This window comes from Pinus tabuliformis, chromosome 2_1 (assembly GCF_031772625.1).
Source record: "Pinus tabuliformis cultivar Carrire ecotype Pingquan chromosome 2_1, CPIR1, whole genome shotgun sequence".
In the NCBI taxonomy this organism is placed as follows: domain Eukaryota; kingdom Viridiplantae; phylum Streptophyta; class Pinopsida; order Pinales; family Pinaceae; genus Pinus; species Pinus tabuliformis.
This window is the reverse complement of record NC_142299.1, coordinates 814,628,731-814,655,473: the sequence shown is the minus strand read 5'-3', so window position 1 is coordinate 814,655,473 and position 26,743 is coordinate 814,628,731. Positions and strand designations below refer to the sequence as shown.

At 35.5% G+C, this 26,743-nt stretch overlaps 1 pseudogene; it reads right to left on the bottom strand.

The window, feature by feature from the left end:
• Positions 1 to 1,399: 1,399 nt before the first annotated feature.
• LOC149203105 (uncharacterized) lies at positions 1,400 to 25,961 on the bottom strand (annotated as a pseudogene).
• Between the last annotated feature and the right edge of the window lie 782 nt (positions 25,962 to 26,743).

The following is a 26,743-nucleotide window of genomic DNA, read 5'->3' as shown; positions in this document are numbered from 1 at the left end:
TCTCAAGACAAAACATAATAAAGGATGTCCGAAGAACAAAGCTATCATTAGTTGCATTGGATGCCTTGATGCGGGTGTCTCTAATAGGGCTTGATTCATTGATGGTGGCATGGGATAGGGTATTTGACATCTAAAAAGATGATAAAGAAAGGAGAACCTTAAATATGTAAAGTTTTTGCTTTTATTTTTATGTTTGTAATAGTGGTGTTTTGACAATTACCTCTTTTGGTGAAACTTTCCAAAATTTAATTTCTGTACATGGTGATATTGTATCTACTTTTTGAACATTTACATAGTTCAAGCTCTTTACTATTCCACGGGGCAGCCCAGTCAACTTTAGCCTGGTTCAATTTATAAATTAATTGTGAAAGGTTCTTTGAAGCAGTTTAAAAATAAATAAATAATCCATTAAAAAAATATGCTATGCTTGATTTTATTCTTAACAAACCAGTTCACAGAGCACAGACGAGGTGGAGTTGGTGCGATCGTTGCTCAAAGTGGACACCTAAGGAGGACGGTCGCATGGTAAGTACCCTCCTACTGTTTCAATCTCAGAAACCGAATATTTTTTCTATGTTCCTGCATTTCTGTCAAGGTTCTATGCTATTAACTACCGCCACACTCCTTAGTGGGCACTTCATTCTATTCAATTTAGGAGTGTGGGAGAATCAACAAATTCACCAGTTATAACAGTGACTTAAAATTTGACTGCCCTCTGTGCAGTCCGGTCCAAGTTCTGTCCATATATTTGATTGTTGGGTTTCACATTGAATGAATGTTTGAGTATTGAGTTTTGCATTGGAAAGTGGGTATCACAGGATTTTGTTGTGATTGAATTCTGAGTAAGGGGTTTACACCCATGAATTTTGCGCAGTAAGTCTTCTATATGTTTGAAATTTCAGTAGAGCTTGATGCATTGAATCCATTTTCCTTTAGTGGGATATTAAACCAGCTGAATTCTAAGTAGTGGGTTATGTAAAAAAATGAGCTTTGTTTTGTATTTGTTGTAAAAAATTGCACTGGACTTTCAACAACGGTTTGTGCAGTAAATAGCATTAGACTGTTGGGTTTTGTCCGAAATGAAGTTGAACACAACTTCTTCACGATGGTAATCTTACCATCCACAATAAAAGTGTAACTAAGTTTAATAAAAATAAATATTTATGATATTGGCTGTGCAGAACGAATGGTGCTAAATAAAGAAATTTCTCAGCAGCTTCAGGCTAACCACCCCAACGATTTGAGAGTGGAGGCGGTGCTTGCTTCTGCTCACAGTGGTACTCGAGAGAAAACGCGTTCGGTCGCTCAAATTAATGTCGATGGAAACAATTTGGTTAAAAGATTAGAAAATGCGGTGTGATGCCATTAATGGTCAACACCATCCACCGACATCTGAAAATCATTGTGATGAGCACGCCAACGAGAGGATGACCTGGTCTTCTGAATCTTTCCTGGCTTTCCGAGGCAATGTCGCTGGCTTCATCGTGGTGTAAGGAGACACTCTGTTAATTCTGTACCAAAAAAAATTCATCCTTTTAATACACATTTGCCTACTCAGTCATCTAAATTTACACTAAATATAATTATCGTAATTGATTTAAATGCTGGATTTGCTATTCAATTTTCTGAATATACATAATTTTTAAAAATCATATAGAGTTTATATACCTCTCCTTTCGCTTTTGGAGGAAACGTTGCACAGATAATTTCGGGACAATTTGCAGGCCTGCCCGTTTTCAATCTTGAAAACCTTTCTTTATAGCTTTTCACATTCTGTGGAATAGTATGAACCACATTTGTCAATATAAAATATTTTACGATCTGCGTCTTACCTACGGGAAGTCTTTCAGGCTGATCTTCGTTGTCAGCGTCCCATGCAGGGTTATGATGCAGCGGTTTCAAGATCTGTTGGATTTTGCTGATATCAATCTGAGGTGTTCTTGTTTTGCTGATATCATCTTAATTTTATTGTTTTTAAGAATTTTATTATAGTGATACAATTTCAAACAAAGAATGCAATTTTTTGTTATTTAAAATATATTTTTGAATGCATAAATGCCTTTAACACCTTGAAAAACCCTTCGGGCTCTCGAATGAATAATTATACACGTTAAACAGTTTAAATTCAAGTTTTTAAATATTTTGCGAGAGTTTGATTAGTCATTATACACATTAAACAGTTTAAATTCAAGTTTTTAAATATTTACAGTTTAAATTCAAGTTTTTAAATATTTTGTGAGAGTTTGATTAGTCATGAAAATTGTGATATCGTTTATAAATTAGGCTATGTCAAAACAAATAATTCATAAAGTTTAATGTTTACTAGGAATAATGATTACCATGATTGATTATACTTGAACTTTGAAATTAAATTAAATTAAATATTCGTTAAATTAATTTAGGCATATAAGTTAAATGGTTGGTAAATATTGATTGATATTAATGAAGAATAAACATCATAATCAATGATAAACATCAAAATACTTATTTCATAAAATTAACTAAATTATAACTTTATTTTAAATTATTTTTATTATTAATTAAAAAAATATGTAATTTCAATTTTACCATGAAAATCCTTAGCATATAAGGAGCTTTGTTATAGTACCATGGACCAATATCATGACTTATCAATACCACATGTCTATAAAACCATAATTATTAGATGAGATTTCAGTGTAAAAGTGCCCATGGAATTTTCATGTAATTTCCATGTCATAATATATAAATCAACTAAAATATTTTAAATTTAACATGAGGTACACGTAAATATTTTGGACGGAAAAGAATAACAACTAATTTTTTTATTATATTTTTGACTTATCTCTTTATAAGTTTACTCAAATTGCAAGTGTAGACACTCGCTAAATGCGAAGTAAATTCCACATCCAACAACTACCCATTATACATACTTCTGAGAAGACTCGCATTGATAAAATTGGAGATACATTAAAAAACATGTCTCACACACTTTTTAATTTATTTTCAATTTTATCAATGTGGGTCTTCTCAAAAGCATGTATAATGAGTATTCGTTGGATGCATAATTTAATTCTGCATCAACGAGTGTCTACACTTAAAATTTGAGTAAACATATAAGGAGATAAGCCAAAAGTACTATTAAAGAAATTAGTTTTCTTCTTTTTCCTCCAATATTCAACTTTTATATTATTATTTTAACTATTATATTATTATTTTTCTTTAACGTGCCACTTTTAGGTTGAAATTTCCAGTTGTTGACATTATTTTTTAAAATTAATTAATTTTATTAAAAGGATAAAAAGAACATCACTACTTTTGAGATAAATCTCAAACTTTGATCTGTGAATACTATTACGAATATTTGAGAATATTTTGGGGAGGTTAAATCTTTAACATACACATAATGATTGTTGATAATTAAGTTAAAATACTAGAAACCCTAATCCAAAATAGACATGCATATATTCATAACTAGCAACTTGAAATCCCATATCTATTAACTTATAAATCTCATATCTATTTCTTTGTATTACCTTGAAAATTCAAGATACATCATTGATAGATCATTTGCATAAAGTATATCAACCTTGGTGTGCCACAAGGGAAACCAAATGTGTTGGTTGATAGAAATAGAGACAGAGTGTTGATCTAAAGATGATCTAAGGTTGTCAATTATGTCAACCCAAGCAACACTAGGGGCTACCCTGATCTTGCAAGGGAATTTTGAATTGACAAATTACTCTATTTTGAGTCAAGGATCTTCTAGATAGATTCTACTCGTTGAGATGTTTGCAGTGATATATGGCACGCCAGGTGATTCTTCACGGTTTGAGAGATATTCATGTTTGAAGTTAGTAACCCCAGTTAGTGGGCTAAAACCCTATGGGGTTGTGGCATGGCACTCATAATTGGTTTTGGTAATTGAATAATCATTAATTAATAATTTTTTAAGCTCCTAAAATCCCTCCAAAATTCTCTATAGAAGCCCCTCTCAACTTTATAAAAAGAAATCTCATATATCCTCCAAATGTAGTGATTGTGACATTTTCGCTACAACTTCATTTATGCGAAGTCTTAGATTCCGAAATGAAAACCCATTTGATTTACAATCCTGATGAACATCGTGAATGAATTCCAGATCTTGGTTCACTATATTTTCGGAGATATGATCTGTGAAAGCTAGGGCTTTTGCAGGCTCCCGAATTTCATCTCAAAGAAGTTACATTGGGAAAACCCTCATAACTCTCTCTTTGAGAAGAGGATTGGAATTTTGTAAAAAGTGGCAAATAGTGCGCGAACTTTAGTTTTCTGTATATCAATTTCAGAGCCGAAGGAGGAAACAGTGACACGTGGCATGCTGTACAAGTTCTCTCTACTAAACTAGTCCATAATTAGGTCATTGTGAGAGATTGGGCATAACTTTGTCTTGAAGAGTCCAAATCGAATCAGACCTATGGCATTGGAAAGAAGAATCAGAGGGATACTACATGATCGAAGATCACATATTGGGGATCTAAAATCACAGAGATACATCAGATTAAATATCGTGCTCCTAGAAGTTAAGAAAAACTAGATCAAGTGTTGTGAAGGGGTGCAAATGACCAGACTTTCTAGGGCAGCAAAGAGCAAGGTGCAGCAAAATGATGCAACAGAGGTAAGCTACAAGTAATTATCTTCTGTATATGCATGTTCATTTCTTAATTGCATCAGGTTCTTTGTATTCTAATTTGTTGTTTTTGTTTAGCACTAACATATGCTCTAGAGGATGAGGTAAGTTTTTCTATTATCATGTCATGGGTATTTCCTTGAAGACTTTTTGTAGGTATTATATATTCATTAAGAGAAGACTCAATGCATAATCTAATGTTCTGAAGAGTGAGAAAGGGTAGCATGCAACAACCAAGGTGCAGAACAACAATGAGAAGTTCACCATTTGAAGTCTTCAAGTGGGAAGCACTGCATATAATCATTGTATATAGTCATTGTAAAAGCATCATTGTAAAAGTTGTAAAATTATCTATCTACCAAGAGTTGAAGAGGCAGTGTCGGGAGGTCTAGGATCATTATTAGGTGGTTCTGTCATAGTTAGGGTTATGGTCTAGTGTGTCTTCTTCTTCTACATCATTCAATATCATTGTAAAGTGGATCATTTTCCTTGGTACGGGAGTCCATTCTTCCTCTATTCTTCTATAGGGTGGTAGGGTGGTGCTAGGCTGGTGCATGAAGTCACCAACAAGTTCAAGCCTATGAAAACTTCGGGGTGGTAGGGTGGTGCTAGCGTGAGTTGTAGCTCATTGGGTGTTGGGGCATCCGTTCAGTTGACCACTAAATAATCTCAGGCGTTGGAGTGTCCATCTAGTGGGAGCTGAAGAAGAATGATTTTCTAGATTCTAGGAAGTTGGATCTTTCTCTTCAATTGGATTTGAAGATTAAAGAATTATTAGAAAAGTGTTCGGTAGTTTTTGACCCGTAGGGCATTTTCCAGATAAAATTTTTGTGCCTCTTTTGTTCTTTTATTCACTGTTGTTACTGCATAAACATTAATGATAATTGAAAATTAACTAATGCTATGAAAATATTTAAAAGTGCTAATTGCTAAGGAATACTGATTCACCCCACCCACCTTCCACACCCATCGTTGTTGTTGCCTTTTTTGAACAAGTGTAGTTTGCAATGAGTTTCAAGGTGACTATCAAATAGCCAAAGCACATTTTCTCGCTAAAAGTGGTTTATAGTCAAAGCTTGTTCGGAAATTCCCAAGGAAAAGTTCTAGGAAATATTGAGGATATGTTATGGAAGCTTTCCTTTTGCACTATGAGAAAAAGATGAAGAAGAAGATAATTAAGACCGATAATGATGATGTAATAACCTAGAAGAAATCCAAGTTGTTACAACTACATCAATAAGCACTCGTAATAAAATTCAAAAAAAAAAAAAACTTTTAAAAGTCCCCATTCTATATTGGATATGTATAACATTTCAAAGTGTGAACAAATTTTGTTCTTTTTCAAAAATTGTAGCTTATACTACTTCAAAATTCAAGTACGCTCTAGAGTTGCAATAGATAGATGTAAGAGTTAGACTCAAGGGTTGGCTCAATTGTTCTTTATGCTAAACATGCATATTTTGAGATTCTCCCTCAAAGTTGGAGAGGTCTATTGACCCCATTGTCTAGCATTTATACTCACCTCAACAGATCTTCACTTTCCACCGCCACCATGTTTTTAATCAGGTATAGATACTTCTTTGGAATTTTGTTTTTAATAATTTGTTGCCTTTTTTGAACAAATTTTGTTATTTCCTTGTAATGTATTTCCTTTCCTCTTAGTTTGTTGTATGAAATTTTGGAAACCACCTGAAGGATGGACAAGTGGAGTAGGATTTACTAGGGAGATGATTCAGACTCATTGCCCTGCACATGCATCAAACATTCATGTGAGTGAATTTATAAGCCTTGAGTGCTTTGTTTTATCAATCACATGCTTATTTGCGTATGTTGTATGTACAAGTAGGAACATGTGTAGCAAAGTTTGAATGTGTGTTCAATTGGAGATCTTGAGATGTGATCCTCCACCAATGAATAAAGAAATGGAAAGCCATCTTGATGAGCTTGGATACACTAAAGAGATGTTGATGTTGTTCCAATTTTTGAAGTAGGATTTTCTAAGGAGATGATTTAGACTCATTGCCCCGCACCTGCATCAAACATTCATGTGAGTGAATTTATAAGGATTAAGTACTTTGTTTTCTCAATCACATGGTTATTTGTGTAGGTTGTATGTACAAATAGGTACATGTGTAGCAAAGTTGTCTCTTCTACCTATTTGTTCTTTCTTGTTACCACACCAATAATACTGATATGATTTGGATTCCCACCTTTTACTACAATCAATATTTTTATCAAAGTGTTTGTACTTGTGATTTCAATATGAAGTTTATGTGGACAACATTAGGGTAAATGGGAATCTATAATCTTTTGAACAATATACCTGATGATTTTGGTATATTGATGGCTAATGTTATACAGGTTAGGTTGCTGACCCTCCAATTATGCAAGGTGGATATGCAGGAAACTCTTGTCATTTGGATTGGGGGATTCATAGTGGAGACCATTATTATAAAATATTTGATTAACTCAGCCAACTTATTTATTTGTTTAATATGCATTCAAACTTTTTTTTATTGATCTACAGAAAATGTGACCTGGTTTATAATCTTCTTCTACTTACATTTTAAGCACATGAAAAAAACTAGACTTCCAAATTTGGCAAAATCTCTGCCAACATGAAAAAAATTAGGCCTTTAAATTTGGCTGAATCTCTACCAAAAGGAAAAAAACTAGGCTTCTAAATTTGGAAAAATCTTTGCCAATCTCATTGGCATGGACTTGATGCTTCGTAACTCATCTTGTTTTTATGTTGGAGAGTAAGCATAGAGTGTAGCACAAAACCCCAATGCCATACATAGAGGATTTATTCCAAAGGGCAATAGAAAATAGGCTAAGGTTTTCTTCATTTTTACTAAAGATGTAAATGCCATTTTATCAAGTGCATAATCAATCATGTTGGGATCTTTTGTTTCCTCTAATCTTTGAGTACATGTGGACACATGTTCAAATTAGTAGATTTCGTTGTTAACACATATTTCATTAAATCTAGAATTTCAAAGTAACAAAAAAACCCAATTCTAGTGATGTCCTTGTAATAAAACTTTTCCAATTTTAATGAAATATGTGTTTGTTGGTCATTTTTTTATTTTCATATTTATTTTTCCCACTTTAATCCTATTCTCTATGGATCTTTTTGTTATCCTCCTAGATCTATTTTATAAAGGTGGAGGGGGGATGAAGTGTATGCTTGTATTGTGTAGTTCTTTTTTTTTTTTGAGGTTCTTGTCTTCACACCCCTTTGCTAGTTGAAGTACTTGTGGGAGGACAGAGTTATCATTGAGAGGTAGAGAGTACTTTCCTTGTATCCATGCAATTTCATCTTTGGATACTCGTGCTTAGTGTGGATTTGTAAGGTTTTGAATGCCCCTTGGATATTTTGTTGGTGTAACAGATATTAGCCAAACTTTATGCTTGCAATTTTAACATCTATTTAGTGGTTACATTTCAAAATCATTGTTATTGATCGTTGTATTTTTATATCTTGAATTAATTAATAACGAGCACTCTCAATTAGTTTTATATACCCCATATCTGGTAGGAATCAAGCATGTAGCTCATTATTCATAATTGAATCATATATATTCATTTATTTTTAACTTTTTGGCATGAAAATCAGTTTTCTAGAGGCATATTTTTATGCTATCACAACAAACTTACATGATTCACAAACTCAGAAATCAATCTATGGTGTAATTGCAGATTTTAGGTTTGATAATTATAGGTCATTTATAGGTTATAAATGTCTTTAAAGTTTCACTTCTAATTGAGTATTCAACTAAACATATTGAGTATCATATACTTAACTATTTTTCTCTGCACCCACTTTTCATAACTTCCATGACAATCAAGTAGGGACCTGCAACTTCAAAGTTATTTTGCTTGTTTAGTAAAATATTTGCGAAGACTTTACATAGTTTTATAATTTATTGAAAGTTGTAGAATTTACAATTTATAAAGTTTTAAAGTCTAATTCCTTAAAGGATGCTATCTCAATAGAAGATCACCTGCTTTACAAGTAGGAGGTTGGTGGTTCGATTCCATCATGCCCTGATATTCATATGGAATGGTGAAGATCAATTTTTGTTGGAGGCTCTTTTGAGCGTCACCAATGAGCTTATGGTGACGTTTTTCAACCCTCACCAAAATATGAAATGGTGATGGTCAATGCACGTCGCCATATATATATGTATCAATAGTGATGGTTATGAAAGGTCCATCACCATAAATCATTGTTGTTCATATCAAATGGTGACAGTCACTATCTACCATTATAATCATTATTCGTGACAAAACTTGAATGTCACCACAACACCACAATTTTGGCGATGTGGCCTTTGGTGACCTTCAATTTTTTGTGACAATGGATCTTTTGACCATCACTAATGAGCTTATGGTGACATTTTTTGACCCTCAACAAAATATGAAATGGTGATGGTCAACGACACTGACGGCCATGAAAGGTCCATCACAATAAATCGTTGTTGTTCATATGAAATGGTGACGAACACTATCCATCATTATAATCATTATTTTTTACGGACCTTGAGTGTCACCACAACACTTATAACTTTGTTGATGCCACCTTGGTGGCATTCAATTTTTTGGTCACAGAGGCTAAGGTTCATCACCATTGTTCATATGAAATGGTGATGGTTACTATCCATCATTATAAATCATTATTGGTGACGGACCTTGAATGTCACCACAACACCTATACTTTTGGCGATGCCACCTTTGGTGACATTCATTTTTTGGTGATAAAGACTCTTTTGACCATCACCAATGAGCTTATGGTGACATTTTTTGACTCTCACCAATGTCCTTTTTTTCTTTTAGTGAGAACTTGGAACCAGCTACAAAACCAGAATTTGAACAAGGGTCTATGGTGAACTCTGAACAGGTCATTGAATTGGATGATGAACAAGTATTTGAGGAATTCCTTGGATAGGTTTTTGGACAATTATATGAGGAATCCCCTGAACAGGTTGCTGGACAGGTACGGAAATACTCGGAATAGGTATTTGAGGAATAGTTTGTCTAGTAGGCTAAACAGGTTGATAACATGTCACTTATGGAGCAACTGGACCATAATGTTGAGTAAAAGCAGGATTCCAAATAGTGTTCATCCCGGGATAAGGAGTACCAAGTAAAGGTTGATTTACAACAGGTTGACCTAGGCCGGGTTGAGGTATCTAATCATACGTTCTAGTAAACGGTTGACCGCCAGCAATAAGTTGTCCTTCAGGTGGAGGATAAGGTTGTTAAACCCCTAGGCTAATAATAAACACCAGTGGGGTTACTTGAGGGTTACTTGAATTACCAGAAACCATGTAAATTTGTTGATCTGATGTCGTAAGCGCTTAAAGCATGGAAGTCATGCTCTGAATAATAGATGTCGATAAACCAGATGACCAAGTACAAGGTTGGGGATAAGAAGAAGCTCCTTAAAAGGTCTCAGTAAGTGACTGGTATTTAGGAGGAACTAATGGACCATCACAAAATAATGATTCCGGAGAGCTAGTAAACATAAATGAATCAATAGCTTCACTCCCAATAGGAATTTCTGACATAGTTCGTTCTGGTGAATAAAAAGGAATGCGTGGCAGTGACAAATTTTGACCTAAAAAACTCAAAGTGGTAGAATACCAAGGGTCAAGTCGAAAAGGAGGGAGAGGAACTCTTTGGTCTAAATTTTCACTACCAGTAAATGGAGAATGAGGTGTTTATATCTCTTTGGTAACGTCTTCAATGCTAATTAACCGAGGAGGTAATTTAGTTGTAACTATCAGCTTCCTTCCAAGTGAAGGTGGCTCAGGAGTAGGAGGTAAAACAATCGAAGGTGATTCGGGTTGAGAAACTTCAGACTCATGATGTTCTACGCCTGGTTCAGTTTGTTCAGTATATGAAACTTCACTAGTGTCAGATTATATGTGAACTACTTCGATAATCTCTAGACCAGAGTAAGCTAAGCCTGATTCTACTTCTTGCATTGGATTCACTTCGATTTCTACTATCTCATATTGTAAAATTGTTAATGTTTCAGGTTCTTTTGAGGCTTTTGATCCTTTCGACTTTGACCTTTTAGCTATTATCTTTTCCAATTGACTAGGTGTGTATTCAATAGGTTTACCTTGCATTCTACATCACTGCCTTGGTGATTCAGCCAGGATGAAAATTTATCAGCAAATCAAACAATAGTTACAATCCAATCCTAAGGTCTCTAAAAAGTTAAAAAAAAAAACAATCAACAATTGCTAAAAAATATAAGGATTCAAACCATGCAAACAAGATTTTTACAATGAAATCACTAGTTGGTAATAAAATCCAACATCGCAAAAATCAAAGTGAGAAGTGGTTGTAGATAGAGTGAGTGGAACTAATTACATTGACAGCTTGCTTAATGAAACAATATGGTGCAAGTAACTTCACTTATGCCATCTTAAGCGAAGATTATCCTCCAAAAAGTCCAAGTGAGTCTAGTCAACATCTGTTCTAGGTACAACAAGACCTTCCCTCTGTCGTCACCTTAGGTAATACCCCTTGGATTATGGTCACTAAGGTTACCAACTAATCCTGGGGAGGATAGTCACAGATCAGACGTACACACAAGGGCAAAGTAACAAATCTCAATCCCCTTGAAAGCTCCTCAACATGGTTAACTGAAAGTTTACTTTCAAGTGACCCCAAGTATCTTTAGACACCATTGTAATACGTGTAAATCACTGTACCATAGCCAATGAAGTAGGTATGATCAATTAACCATGTCTAATATGATCTCATGCTTGATTCCTTTATAAGGGAAGATTCCCAGAGAAAAAATGAAATAATTGATTTATCTCCCTATCGCAAGATTCTAGTGTTTTTCGGCAGCTTTGGAAAGTTTACTCACTTCCTTATTCCAAATCCCTACAGCTTAATCTACTCTAGATGGAAAAGAGCCATAAGAATAAAAATTTCTAGATTGATTTTAATAGTTGTTATTTACACAAAGGTAATGGATGTGAAACTTGATGAAATTATGATTTTATGCAATCCTAATGCAATCGAAAATGATGATATAATCTTTTGTTACAATGAAAGTCTATCTAGAGCAAGGAAAGAGTCTTTCACTTTTTTCTACTGAAATGTAAACAAAAACTCTAAACCCCACTATGACCATTTTCCTAAAATGTAAATATCCAATTTCAAATCCTCTGAATATTGAAAGAAATTTCAAATTTTCACTTTGCCTAATAACACAAGTAAATAAGAAATCTCTCTTTTCATACAATCACTCAGAAATTCAAAAAATGCAACAAGAAGCAAATAATAACTAAAAATGATTTTTCTTTAATGGGATGTTATGAATTCACTTGCCGCAAAAGTACGCTAAATGAAAACTTTAGTAGCAAAAGAACAATCATTTTCATTTCGAAACTAACACAAGAAGTATTTTTCACAAATAATACATAATATTGCAAATCATTGATTTTGACACACAAATCAAACTTTCGTAAAAGAGCAAACCAGACTCAAAATCTGATGTAATCGACAGAATAAAGATAGAAAATTAAGAAGACAAGACTAACAGACCTCTCTTTTGATAAAGCGACCATTAACCGGATAAGACCTTACCCTTATTTGAAAAAAAGAAGATAATCACATGAAAAAATCTTCATAACACTTAGCCAAACTAAAAATCACTCGCAAGAGGTTCAAACAAGTGCAAAACAATAGGAAAAAACAAAAAGTTTGGATTCAAAGAGGATATAACTGAGTTTTTCAAAAGTTCGAGGCATGTGCACAGGCTCTGAGTAAACTAGTGAAAATATGCTCTATTTCTAAAAGGAAAATGCACAAAAGTAAAAGTGTGCACAATGGGGAAAAAATCAAATCCAACCCACAATCCAAATTTCTAAAATTTCTAGACACTCTAAGAAGGCTTGTGCAGCAGGTTGAAAAGGTCAAATAAGGAAAACTAATGGATATTGAAACGATTCCCCAGCGAAGTTTCCAATTTGTTATGTGGACTTATCCCTCTTGCGAACAAGAGTGATCTCCCTAGACTTCAAATAACCCTAGTAACAAACAAACAAGAACCGTTACCTTTCTCTAGAATCTGATTGTATGAAAGAAAATAGAATGATAGAGGCCTCTTATCGATTTAACGAAAATTTTTGATGAATTCCCTCAAAGCTTTCGACCATTCACTCCTCGATACTCTAGATGTCCTATAGTTGCTCCTGATAGCTTATCTATACTATCTTGAAAGAGATCTGCAAAGACAAAGACAAACAAGAGATCAAAGCACGCAGCATATAACCAAAGAGATAAATGGACTAATTAACCAATTATATATCATAAACTGATCAATGTGTAACCAAAATTCCATGTAGGTGATCAAGGAATCCTACAAATTAAATCAATGAAGATGTAATTGAGAAAGAAAAATTGCTTTTATATTCATAAAACTGGAGAAAAGCCTTACAACCATATAGCCTTGATGTTGCAGGTCCTTTCTATAATCTCTAACCCTCTCCCTTGCAAGAAAATCCCTCCAACCTAATCTCAATAGCATACCCTACTTCCAACAATCCTCTCCCAATTCTCATACCTATAAGAGATTTATAGGCCAGGAATGGGAAGTTTTGGATCCATTCTCCAAAGGATGAGATCCATTATTAGTGGTATAGAGGTTCCACAAAGGAAGGGGAGATACTCCACGATGGGAGGGATCAATATTGAATAGGCACCTATTTGAAGCTTGTTGGATGGGTAGATGCTATCAACAATACTTCTAGACTTCACTTTTTATTTTTACATACTTTAAGTAATCTTTGTAGGTCAAAGTGGAAGATAGTGCGTACTTATGTGCAACTATTAATGGTCTTCTTTGCGTATGCACATAAATCAATTAGGGAACTACGCAGGTAGCCAAAATCAAGTTTCTGTACTATGGATACAAGAATTCCACTTTCTTTGGGATGATTTAGATTCAAACTTTGCACGGGAATGCTTCAAGAGACATTTGTGGATATCAAGAGATCCAAACTGATGGTCATTTTCCTAATCCTACAAAATGACGTGTAACACTCCTTGGTTGGATCCTTGACCTATAAATTCTTAATGACCATTATCCTTTGCACACACCTTCTTAGTTTATTCGTAGTTGTCCTACTGTTATTGTGTGATGTCCACCTTCGTCGTGCCCCAATCCTTGTGTCAAACCTCTGCAACGCTTCTGCTTCTTGTTCCAGCCCTCTGTTGCACACTACCGTACGCTTTTCGCGCTCCCTACTCCTACTGCACGGTCCTGCGTATACCAAAAAAATTCCAAAATTTTTCTACATCCCGACAAGACTCATCTAACCCCGACGCCGCACCCCCCGATCAAGGTTACCCTCTCAAAGACCATGCAACACCCATTGAGGTGTCTACTCAGTATGATCAACAATAGTTTCTTTGTGGCTTACAACACTTCCATCCTTTTTTTAATGAAGTCCCTTTTAGTGCTTATATACTTTTAGTGGATAATGACAACCTAGTTACCAGTTTTTTTTGTATACTTCATGTTCGGATGACTTTGGTCATACTTTTATCTATTACACCATATATGTAATTTTTTGAACTCGCACTCTACGTTTCTGTCGTTGGTCTAGTTTCCCTATTAACAGACCACAACATAAATAGTTTTGACTATATTGTCATATGTTTTTCCTAATTAACAATAAAATCTACTTAACTTAAAAAAATATGTAAATGGTTCGATATAAAAAAACTCATCAATATAACATTCCACTTTGCAATAGCTTTATTTTAACTTTATTTTATTTAAAAATATATACTTGAATTTCATTAATATTTCATAATGGTAAAGGAATTGAAAATATAGATGACCTTATAGGTTAATGTTGCATAATTATAAACCAACTTATAAAATATATGATTGGCTTTTCTTAACATTGCATAATTATAAAGGAATTGAAAAGGTAAGTTAATACGTTAATGTTGCATGATTATAAACGAAATTAATAACAATTTTACCTTGTTAAAGAAATCATCAAATCAATCTATATTGGATAACAAATTTCGTTAAATTCGCATAAAATGTTATTATCTTGCAACCTATAATACGGAATTTGATATTTTTGTGATTAATATAGGAATCTCATCAACATAGAACATAGCATTGAGCTTTGCTCACGATAACTCTATTTTATTGAAAAATATATACTTGCATTTCCTTAATATTGCATAATTATAAACAAATTGAAAAGGTACATGGACATATACGTTAATGTTGCATGATTATAAACGAAATTAAAATGTCGGTGGAGTTGTAGTTCATGACAACTTTACTTTATTAAACAAATCACCAAATTAATCTATATTAAATAGCAAATTTTGTTAGATTCCTATGGAATTTATAATTTATAAGAGTAAGGTACATGAAATCTATTTCTACGCATAAAAATATTATTATCTTGCAACTTGTAATATGGAATTTGATTTTTTTTTAGTTGATATAGGAAGGTCATTAACATAGCATTGCTCTTTGTTCACGATAACTTTATTCTAGTGAAAAATATAAACTTGGATTTTCTTAATATTGCATAATTATTAATCAATTGAATTGAAAAGGTAAATGGATTTATATGTTAATGTTGGACACTTATTCTATTAAAAGGAGTTGGTGTAAAATGTCATTAGAGCTGACGACACCATTTAGTATATAAAGATCAATAGTTAGAAGGAAATACATAAATATGTAAATTTTGTTAATAGAATATAATTCATGTTTATCTTTAGCATTTGGTCTATTTCATTTGTATTATTTAAAATGGTATCAGAATAATCAAATTAAAATTTGTTTTGTAACCTCTATGAAAATACTTCCTTCCTTGTTTGTTAGGCTGCAGACGTACACTAGACCTTCTCTAAATTTGTGAGATTTTACACCCAGCATTCTCACAAGATGCATTGATTCTGAGATACTCAGTGAACGTTTTAGTTTTCAGTGCAAAATGTTATTCTAGGTGACTACACTTTTGCCAACCAGAAACTCGAACCATGCTATGGTTCAGTGTACACAAATGCCTTCTCCTCTGCCCCACGCTCCTATTCCGACTACTCTCTCCATTGGTTTTTCTACAACTTGCATTCGCCCTGAAACATTACGTTGAGGGGCCTTTCTCTCTCGTGCATAAGGGACTAGGAATTTTATGCGTTAGAAATATGAATATAAATTTTGCATTGAATTTCATCGCTTCCTCCAAAAATTTTGTGACTTTACTCAACCCATTGATGGCAAAAATTCCTACTAGATTTGCTCAGCATCCTTTCGTCCATGTCATATTGGCAGGTGCAGGTGCCATAATTAGTTGGGTGTACCTATGGTGAAAATATTGAAATACGTCAATAATTGTTGTTGTACATGCACTTTGACTAGTTGTGTTGGTGTACATATACCTAGATTAGCTCTAGTTAACTTATTGCTTGCATGTGGCACATGTACACATTAACATAAGATAAAACACACTTAGCTTTAGTTATTGCATATACAACTAAGCTTAACTTAGTTGCTTTTATGTATTTATTCTAAAACTAATATTGTAGAATCACTTTCATTCTTTTCTCAATTCTTGCTCGCTTCATTCCTTCTCTTGCAAGCTTGTTATTGTTTTGAAGATCTAGATCTATCTCTGTATCTCAAGAAAATCTTACATGGTATCGGAGCACAGGGATTTGTAATCAGTGTACAAGCAATTTTATTTGTAGGTTCAAAAGATTGAAGCAACAACAAAGAATGGAGTCTAAATTGGAGTTTCCACAATCGGCAATTCTCACTCCATATAATTATTTCGAATGGAAGCCAAAGATTCAACTTCATCTCAGAAGTAGAGGCTTATTTCGAATAACCATGGAAACGGAAGTTGAACCAACATCGGCAATGGAGAAAACAAGATATTTCAATCGCATGGACGATGCTTTCGGCATCCTAGGTTTATCTATTTTTCCGGAACTGCTATTTCATGTTGAATCATGTTCAACTCCAAATGAAATATGGAAAATTTTGGAAGAATTGTTTGGAAAAGAAGATGAAATGATTAGAATGATAGAAGATTCGATCGCAGCCTATAGAAATCGTCATGAAAGCTTTAGCTTAGAACCGGCCGTGTACGACGACGACGAACCTCTTCATTCTGCAACACAAGAATGGATCATACCTACTGAGACAGAAAAACCAGGGGCAGAGGCTGAAGCTGTGGAGGATAAGAAGCCTGAAGATGAAGCTGCAAAGGCTCCCGAGGAGCCCAAAAGTGATGAAATACCTGTCAAGGAAGATGAGCCCACGCTGGCCGAAGAACCTCCTGCGGCCACTAAAGCTTCGGAGAATTTTACAGTGCTGGTGCATGTTAAGGCTCCACCGGCCAGCGAAGCTTCCAAGAAACAAGATATGGTGGCGCCGCCCGACGAGATTCCACCGGACGAGAGGTTTCCTCATACAGATTTCTCGGATTTCGGAGCTCACACCGTCATGGCTTTTGCCAATATGATTGCCCCTACCATTGAGGATTTATTTGAATCAGCGTTCGAAACGTTCGAACAAATCGAACACCTCTACGTTCGGGGCTTCAAAAGTCCTTTTAATTCCAGGAAGAACCTTGGCGAGAAGCCGAGTCCCCTTCAGATTGTGCAGGGAATAGTGGAAGCCACTGAAGACAATCCACTGATCAACTTTTTGAAACCAGAAGTCCTGGCGGTCAATGAACTCGCGTGGAAGACAGATCGAGAATTTGCACGCTAGGCGCTTGCGGGGGTGAACCCTATGGTCATTCAGTGCTTAGAGACATTTCCTCCATCCAGCAGCTTGGACCCAAATGTTTACGGTCCGCAGAAGAGCACGATCACAGAACAACACATCAAATTTTTTTTGGATGACCTCTCACTCTCACAGGCTGTAGCATCCAAAAGGCTTTTTATCATGGACTACTACGATCCATACATGCTCTATGCTGAGCGCATCAATAAGATTTCAGACGAGATTAAATCATATGCCAGTCGCACACTTTTCTTCCTCACAGACGATGGAGAGCTGAAGCCTGTCGCCATCGAATTGTGTTTGCCTCCCACTGCTGATGGCAAAGCTGTTAGAAGCGTCTACACTCCTGGTGAGGATGGAACAGAAGAAGGAGCCTTATGGCAACTGGCAAGAGCTCATGCCCGTGTCAATGATTCCTGTTATCATCAACTGATCAGTATCTCAAAAATCTTACAATAACTCTCTTGTTATTTTGCGTTTTCAACTAGTGTAAGTTGTTTAATGGTCGAAAGTTCTTTTCACGAAATTCCATTCCATTTATGTGCTGGATTGGCAGATCAACAAGGTAAACAAACTGGCGATATAGGAGGTTGATGACCCGTCTATACACCTTCACCACCTGATTTTTTGCCCGTAGTTAACCAAAGTCACGTCATTTTATCTAATTTCTGCTTGACTCCTGCCATCACTGCGTGATTACTTCGCTTCCAAGTTCGAGTCACGACTTGTTTGGGAACAATTGCAACCGCTTTGTCTCAGTCAATTTCAACCCTATGCAGTGCTTATTTTGGTGGAGCCTAGCCTTTAAATGGTTACATTGTGTGGCTTTGACCTTTTCCATGTTGTAATGGTAGATTTGGTAATGGTATCATTCACAATATATATAGAGAGATAGATTGGAGGGATACATACCATTATAATCTATTATTAATCTGTACTGTGGTCAAATATCGTTGAACGTTGGTTCTGAAATTTGGTTTAGAACATTGCTTCCTAACGCTAGTAAGGAAAACATTGGCACTATATTAGTGAATGAAGCATTGGTATGTACATTGAAGCCGTTGTATTGTGTATTGAATAATGTTGGTTATGAATGCATTGAACATGATTCAGTGGAGCGTTGAGCCCTACCATTGAGCGTTGAATCCTAAATGTGTTGAAGTATGTGTGTTAAATTCCTGTAGTCCAAAATTTTCCCCTAGGCTCTGTCGATTTGAAAGTCTGTTGTTAATACCTTCAAGAGGAAACAAACTTCCCTTTAGTTGTTCATATATGTGCAATGGTTCACCATGAGTGAAGTGTTGAACTTTTGGAGGTGCCTTAAACTCTGTTGAAAATTGTGCCTTATATGTTGCGTTGACTATTGTATGTATGTTGGTGCCTTATGTGTGTGTTATATGTGCAATTTCCTTGTACGCATTGAATTGGCTAATGCGTTGGGCTCATAAAATTTTTACACAGTGTTGTTTACACCAAATTCTAGTATCTTTATATATGTGTGTCAGTGAGTTTATATACACAAGTGTTGATATAGCGTTGAAGTCGTGGCTCCATTCAAATTTATTGAAGCAATATAAATGGTATGTAAAACATATTGAATGAAGTGATGGTGTACGTCGTTGAAGTCGTGGCTCCATTCAAATTTATTGAAGCAATATAAATGGTATGTAAAACATATTGAAGGAAGTGATGGTGTACGTTGTCCATGTATGCACAAAAGTAGAGACGTCATATGATGAAATATTTTTAGAATTTGACTTATAAAATGCCATATCCTCACCTACTGGCCAAAATATAGCCTACAAATTCGACATTGTGGAACGGATCATATTGACAGGTTATAACATTGTCATTTGAAGTTCAAACCACCTATGTTTGTTACAAATCAAAGTTTGCACTAGTGACTACATTCATTGTGCGGTGGGCTTGTCATAGCCCTGGAATCATCTCTTATTTTTTTTTGATGTGTTGAGATTACAAGTGGGTATTTTTTCCTTCATCATTGAGCTTACAAAAAAATTGCCAGATTTGATGATGCATTAGAAGTGTTGAATATCTTAATTCATTTCATTCTTGACGAAATGGTAGAAATAAGAAAAAACACTTTTTTTGACATTAAAACCTTTCTGCAAAATGCAGAAGAAAAGATTGATTTTTTGTAGCTTGATTCACAACGACAATGAGATGAGATTCAATATAGGAGTTGTCATTCTAAATTGTTTTCTATTCAGAACAATCCTTTGGTGGAGATTGAGATAAACACCCATCAACAACAAGAATATGAAGTTGAAGTTGATTCAATGCCCAGTTCTAAATTAGATTTTCATGCAGATGTAGAAGTTCAATCTACACTTCCGAAGTCTATCATCAGACCTTGGGAAGAGCTTGTCAGCAACAAGCACATAACAAGTTTTGGATATGATAAGGAGACATATTTTCATATTCCACACTACTCAAATCCCATTGAATTTAACAGTGTTAGATTTCTTCACGACGATTCCTCACCTATTTCTGCTCTTCCTCCACATTCATAGTAGATTATGAAATTCCAACATTGTGACAAAGTTGGCCATGTGAAACATCAACCTTTTAATCATCACCTGTGAAAACATTGTGGTCAACACACTCATTCTTCAAGCATATGCGTCAAAAACAAGCCTCCTACAAGAACAAAGATTCACCTTGGATGCATCGCTTCTTGGCAATGGGCTTCAACAACCAAGAAGATATTTAAAGCATACCACAAAATTTGTTCACGAATATTAATAGGTCTTGTAGTTGATATTTCTTCATCTTCTCACCTTGTATTTGACATGGGGCGAGGGAATTGATAGTTATATACAATCTTGAAAGCCACATCAAGCGAGCCTTACCCACAACCTGAACTAGCTACCTAAGTCTACAGCCAGAGACAACCATACCCAGATTCAAAGTTGTAGCTATAGACACAGAAGTCTCTAAGCATGCCTTTGGTTAGTGACCTTCCTTAAACCACCGCAGGTTGAAGATCTCCATTTTCTAAGTTGATGGTCTCCCTCTTCAAAGCATTAAGGAGCACTTCCTTTAGCAGAAGACTTCAACTTCTTGCGAGATGTGGAAAAGTTTCAAGAATTGCACTAAGCGTTCCAGTGTTGGTAGTCATCCTTAAACCACTACCGGTTGAGACCTTGAGTTCTCCCACCTTATACCTTCATTTCAGAGAGCTCGTTCAACCTTTTGCTGCCATGCATTTTTGCACATTTTGTATTACAACTCTCTTCTTGGACTCTTATATACCCCTTCAAATCAAGGGGAGAAATGTTGGACACCTAATCTACTAAAGATTGGTGTGGAATGTGAATAGTCACCGAAGTCAAGAGCCCATTTGATATATGAAGACCAAAAATCACAAAAAATATATATATAAATATATAAATTTTGTTAATAAAATGTAATTCCCATTTATCTTTTACATCTGATATATTCAATTTATGTGGTTTAACATAATTATAAACCAAACCATAAAAATATGTACTTACATTTCCTTTATATTACATAAGTATAATCGAATTGAGAAGGTACGTGGGTGTATACGTTAATGTTGCCCGATTATAAACAAAATTGAACTTTGAGCGGAGATGATAACACCTTTACCTTATTAAGAAATCACCATATCACATAACAAATTTCGTTAGATTTAGGATTTATAATTTATAAGAGTAAAATACGTGAAATCTATTTCTATGCATAAAAATGTTATAATCTTGCAACTTATAATATGGAATTTGATATTTTTTTATTAGTAGGTGAAGCTCATCAACACAGCATAGCGCTTTGTTCACGCTAACTCTATTTTATTGAAAAATATATACTTGGATTTCCTTGATAGTGCATAATAATAAACGAATTGAAAAATTAGGTGGACTTACCCGTTAATGTTACATAATTATAAACCAAATTACAATGTGGGTGCAATTGTAGTTGATGACAACTTTACCTTATTAAACTTTACCTTTTAAAGAGATCACTAAATCAATCCATATAACATAAGAAATATAGTTACAGAGATTCTCATGGAATTTATATATTTATTATAAATTAGCTAGATACGGTTGGACATGTAGACATAATCCCAACGTACATGAAGTACATTACTGACTTTCTACAGGTCACAACCCCTCTTACTGACTTTCTACTTTAAAGTCACAACCCTCTTAAATCAAGAGATACTTTTTTTTTGAATAAAAAAATTATTGAATAATATTTCTACCAAAAAAGAATGAATGGATACCTATTTAATAATTAATTTTACGATCTAATCTTATGGGTCCACAATAAAAGCTTAAATAAATTTGACAAAAATAAATATTTATGTACCATATGAATGGTGCTAAATAAAGAAATTTCTTAGTAGCTTCAAGCTACCAAACCCAACGATGTGAGAGTGGAAGCTTCTCTGCAAGCTCTGCTTGCTTCTGCTGCCTATAAGCTTCGCTTGTCAGGGTGTACTCTGCCAGAAAACGCGTTCGTTCGCTCAATCTAAAGTCGACCAAAACGATTTGGTTAAAAGATTAAAAAATGTCGCGTGATGCCATTGTGATTGGCAAACCAACGAGAGGTTGATCTGGTCGTCAGAATCTTTCCCTGCTTTCCACGTTGTCGTCGGCTTCATCGCGCTGTAAGGAGCCACTATGTTGATTCTGTACCAAAAAATTTCATTTCATTTAAACTCACTCATCTAAACTTACACTGAAAATAATTAAGAGTAAATGATTTAAATATTGGAATTGCTATTCAATCTTTTGAATATACATAATTTTTTTAAGATGATCTAGAGTTGCTTTACCTTTCCTTTCGCTTTTGGAGGAAGCGTTGCATAGATAATTTCGGAACAATGTGCAGGGCTCCCTGAGAAACAAGTTAAAAACAATGCTAAAAACACAATTTTCAACCTTGAAAATCTTTTTATAATTTTTCACATTCTGTGGAATAGTATGAACCGCTTTTATCAATATAAAATATTTTACGATCTGCGTCTTACCTACGGGAAGTCTTTCAGGCTGATCTTCATATTCTGTTGAATAGTATGAACCGCTTTTATCAATATAAAATATTATACGATCTGCGTCTTACCTAAGGGAAGTCTTTCAGGCTGATCTTCATTGTCAGCGTTCGATGCAAGTTCGGCATGCAGCGGTTTCAATATCTGTTGGATTTTGCTGATATTAATCTGAGGTCTTCTTTTCTTGCCCGAGCTCATAGAGCCGGCAAGCCTAATAATGGCTTCTGCCTGCCAGGAAAATGACGAAATAAGCCTGCGAATAATAAATTAAAGAACGCCGAGAGAACTAAAGATGCAAACGTTTTGTTAAAAAAAAATATGAAATTTGTTGTGAATGTATTAAATTTGTTGCTCAGATCAAAATAATACCTTCTCAGCCCGCACATTGTAAACATTCACCATTCCATCATAAAAAAAATAACAAATTGACCTGTGGACTGCTGCTCGGGGGATTTTGCAAGAACTGATCTGTTGCAAATAGTGCGAAAAACACGAAGTTAGCTGCTTCTTCCTTTTTTCAGATGAAAAAAGCGATATATTTATTCTGTATAGAAATTACATAGGTTTCTGCATGTCATAGGAGCATATCAGAATTATATATCCAAGCTAATCTGCATACATACATAAAAATAACCTTATAACCAGACCAGGATACATAAAAGATTTTCTATGCTAATTCTGGGTTGTTTGTTGTATCTAGATAAATCAGCATAGCATATTTTAGCATATGTTAAGCATACATCTGTATTTTTTCACAAACATGAAGAGCAAGATGTAATGCAGAGTAGTTAATCCGCAATTAAAAAAAAAGACTATGTCCGGGTGTAGTTATCTTGGTAAAGGCATAATCTCGGTCTCCAACCAAGTATTATCCATCTTAATCTCTATGTAGTGTCCATCTAGATAATCCATGATACCTCTTTTGGAGAAGCCGTCAGCTTCTACATTGAAGTCCTTGCTGTATGGTGGAGTGTTGGAGTCCTTGCTGTATGGTGGAGTGTTGGAGAGGGTTCCACAAAGTCGAAATCTGTTGTAGCCAACACTGAAGAGAGGATTTGTTGATGTTAGCGTTCCCATAGGCATAATCAATGATGACCTTTGAGTCCCCATAAATGTGGATAGTAGGAATATCTAGATAATGTATGAACTAAAGGAGTCCCCATAATGCCATGGCCTCAGCCTTCGTGTTGGAGCCCTTTCCTGCCCCTAGTGTACCAGATATGTTAACTCTCGCAAATATCGGATAATGAATCCGCATCCACAATTGTTGCACTGTGATGCTCCATCAAAAAAGCCCGTAGGGAAGGAGATCTGTGGCCAGATTTGGGTTTTTGGGTAGTTTATTGGATGTACGTATTTCAGCAGAGATTGTGCTTTGAATTTTTTCCATCACCACCTCCCAACTTTCACGGTACTCATTGAAAATAATATTGTTCCTCCACCTCCAGATCTCCCAAAAAACAATGAGTGGAATGAAGCGCCTGGTGCCATGCTACGAATTCCACCATTCAAGACAGTGTGGAATATCAAAGAACAGTGAGAGCTGTAACCCAAATGAGACATCCAATGTATTCCAAATTTTCGTAACCTTGGGGTAGCTTATGAACGGATGCAGATTGTCCACTTCTTCTTTTCTACATAAAACGCAAAACCCAGGTCTAGACCAGCGCCTTTTTTTTTAAGATTTTCCGTAAGTCAACCTTTTATTCCTCCAATCTAAGTAGAGAAAAAGAGATTTTTTTATAGGAATATGGGAGCTCCAAAATTTAGAAAACCAACATACCTTAGCCTGGTTGGTTTCTAAACAACGTAGTCGATTGTATGTATCCGCCACCATTATATTGACAGTCTTCATCTTGTCGCGCCATATGATCGAGTCTCTAGCCGAGTCTCTATGGATGCTATACCACTGGAGTTGCAGACAAATCGAATTCCATTCCAGTCCACAGCTGCCTATCCCTGCAGACCCAATGCCGCAGAGGGCTTCCAGATGGGACAATTATGTTGCCAAGTCGAAATGACTTGATTCCATAAGTAAATGCTCACTACATTTAGACGGAAAATGAGAGGGTCCGAGAGAGCATCGATATCCTCTAGTCCCCAGATATAGTCCCGTCCAATAGCGATGTGATGACCCATGCCTTGTCTCCATGAAAGCATAGGGAAAAATAGGTGATATATCTTCATAAAACCGCGCCACACCGCCGAACCAGAGTTGCAGCCGATGTGCACAGGGGATGTGCCCCCTGTGCAACCAGACCTAAAAATCTATGTCTTTCAGATATTTATGTTTGATAATTTGACTCGAGATGCCATCACTGAAGATCCCGCGCCATAATTATTTGAGCAAGAGAGCATGTCCAAATTTTTTTAAGTGCAAAATACCCCAACCGCCTTGCCGCTTCGGCATGGAGATATGGTCAAGTTTAGTGAGGTGGAATTTTTGCCGTGCCGCATACCAGACCAAATAAAGTGAGCAGTAATCCTGTTTAGTTTCTTGATGATGGATATTGGTAGATGGAATAAATGTGCCCAGTACACACCCATCTGCGTAATCACAACCTGAGTGAGGATGATATTGGTAGATGGAATAAATGTGCCCAGTACACACCCATCCCATCTGGGTAATCATGGCCTGAGTGAGGATGAGGATGAATTGACCGCCCATTGAAAGGCAACGGAATTCCTAGCCCTATATTTTCCTATAAAATCTGTCAATAAGCCACTGCCAGTCTAGGACCCTCTAATTAAAAGGCTTGATGTGGAAACCAAGATATTTAATCCCACGAGACATGTTCTCAGAAGCAATCCCAAATAGATTTAAGCTCGCTCAACTATCACAAAGTTAGTCTTATCATACATTTAAGCTCGCTCAGCTATCAAGAATTAGAAAAGATATCAAATTACAAATGTCTGGACATGAAAATACCTCGAAACCAATCAACTTGGATGAGCGCAAAAGGCCTGGTAATATTTCTCTTTGTAGCTCTGGTGTTTGAACCAAAACCATTGCTTATGAGAAATAATTCCATCATTTTCGCGTGACTGGATGCCTTAGAGAGTCCAGTAAAGCCCATGGCCTCGTGATTGACATGAGCCAAATCACTTTGCTTCTCCTCTGAAAGTTCGATTGACGAAAGCACCTTTGCATCATCTGTGGTTTTATCCGTGACAGATCTTGCACTATTGCATTCATCAAAATACATACAAAATCAGCGAAAACATTTTGCTAAAACAACAACAGAAGACAAATTTAAGGAAACACTGCATATTGCACCAGTCGATTCGAAAATAAAGTTGCGAGACAAATTCAAGGCGTTTGGAAAAGAAAGCATGCATCTCGGCTTGGATTGTTGTTTTCCAGGTCCGAATTCCAAACTAGTACTGTAATTTACGCCTGGTCCGTTTGATTCAGAGTGTTTCTAAACGCGTACAAACTCGAAAGCTACAGATGCACTTGGAGACATAGTGGGCAAATTGAATTGTTCCTATAAATCACCAAAATTTCCGTTGTAGCCTACCTTTTCTCAAAGCTCTGATACTCCTCGAATTAATCAAAGAGTCGAATACATGTAGATTATTTTATTTTCTGCATCTAAGTAAACTCTTCCATAATGACATTTTCCTGGTGAGAGGTGATTTCGATCTGATAAAATCACTTAAGGAAAAGAAGGGTGGCATTTTCCATCTTGACACTAACTCACACCTCTTCCACAGCATTATTAACTCGATGAACATGGTGAAAATCCCTATCCACAATCGAATCCACACCTGGAACAACAACATAGGAGGTAAACATCAAATTTCTTGTTTGTCTAATCTCTTTTTAATCTCTAAATCTTTTCTTGCTAAAGATATTTTCTTGGGAGCTTCTATTTTACCAAGCATGGGGTCAGTTTAATGACCCATTTTCCTTGAGCATGACATCAAATAGGCCCCAATAACAAGCCATTTAGATTTGAAGGCTTATGGCTGTAGGATCCTTCCTCTGTGGATAAATCCAAGGAATGGTGGAAGGAAATGGAACTCCAAATCCATTCCCCAATGCCTTTATTCTAGAAATTTACACTAAAATCCCTCAAGGCTCAAATCAAAAGATGGCCCCGAGGAAGAGTCTACAAATATTCTCCAAGAAAAAAACTAATTAAAAGTCCAAATGTGATATATACAGTAACAAATTATCCTAGAGTGTCGATCTGAAGCCTTTGCTCAACAGAAAGGATCTATCTTGGTGCAATAATAAGAAAGA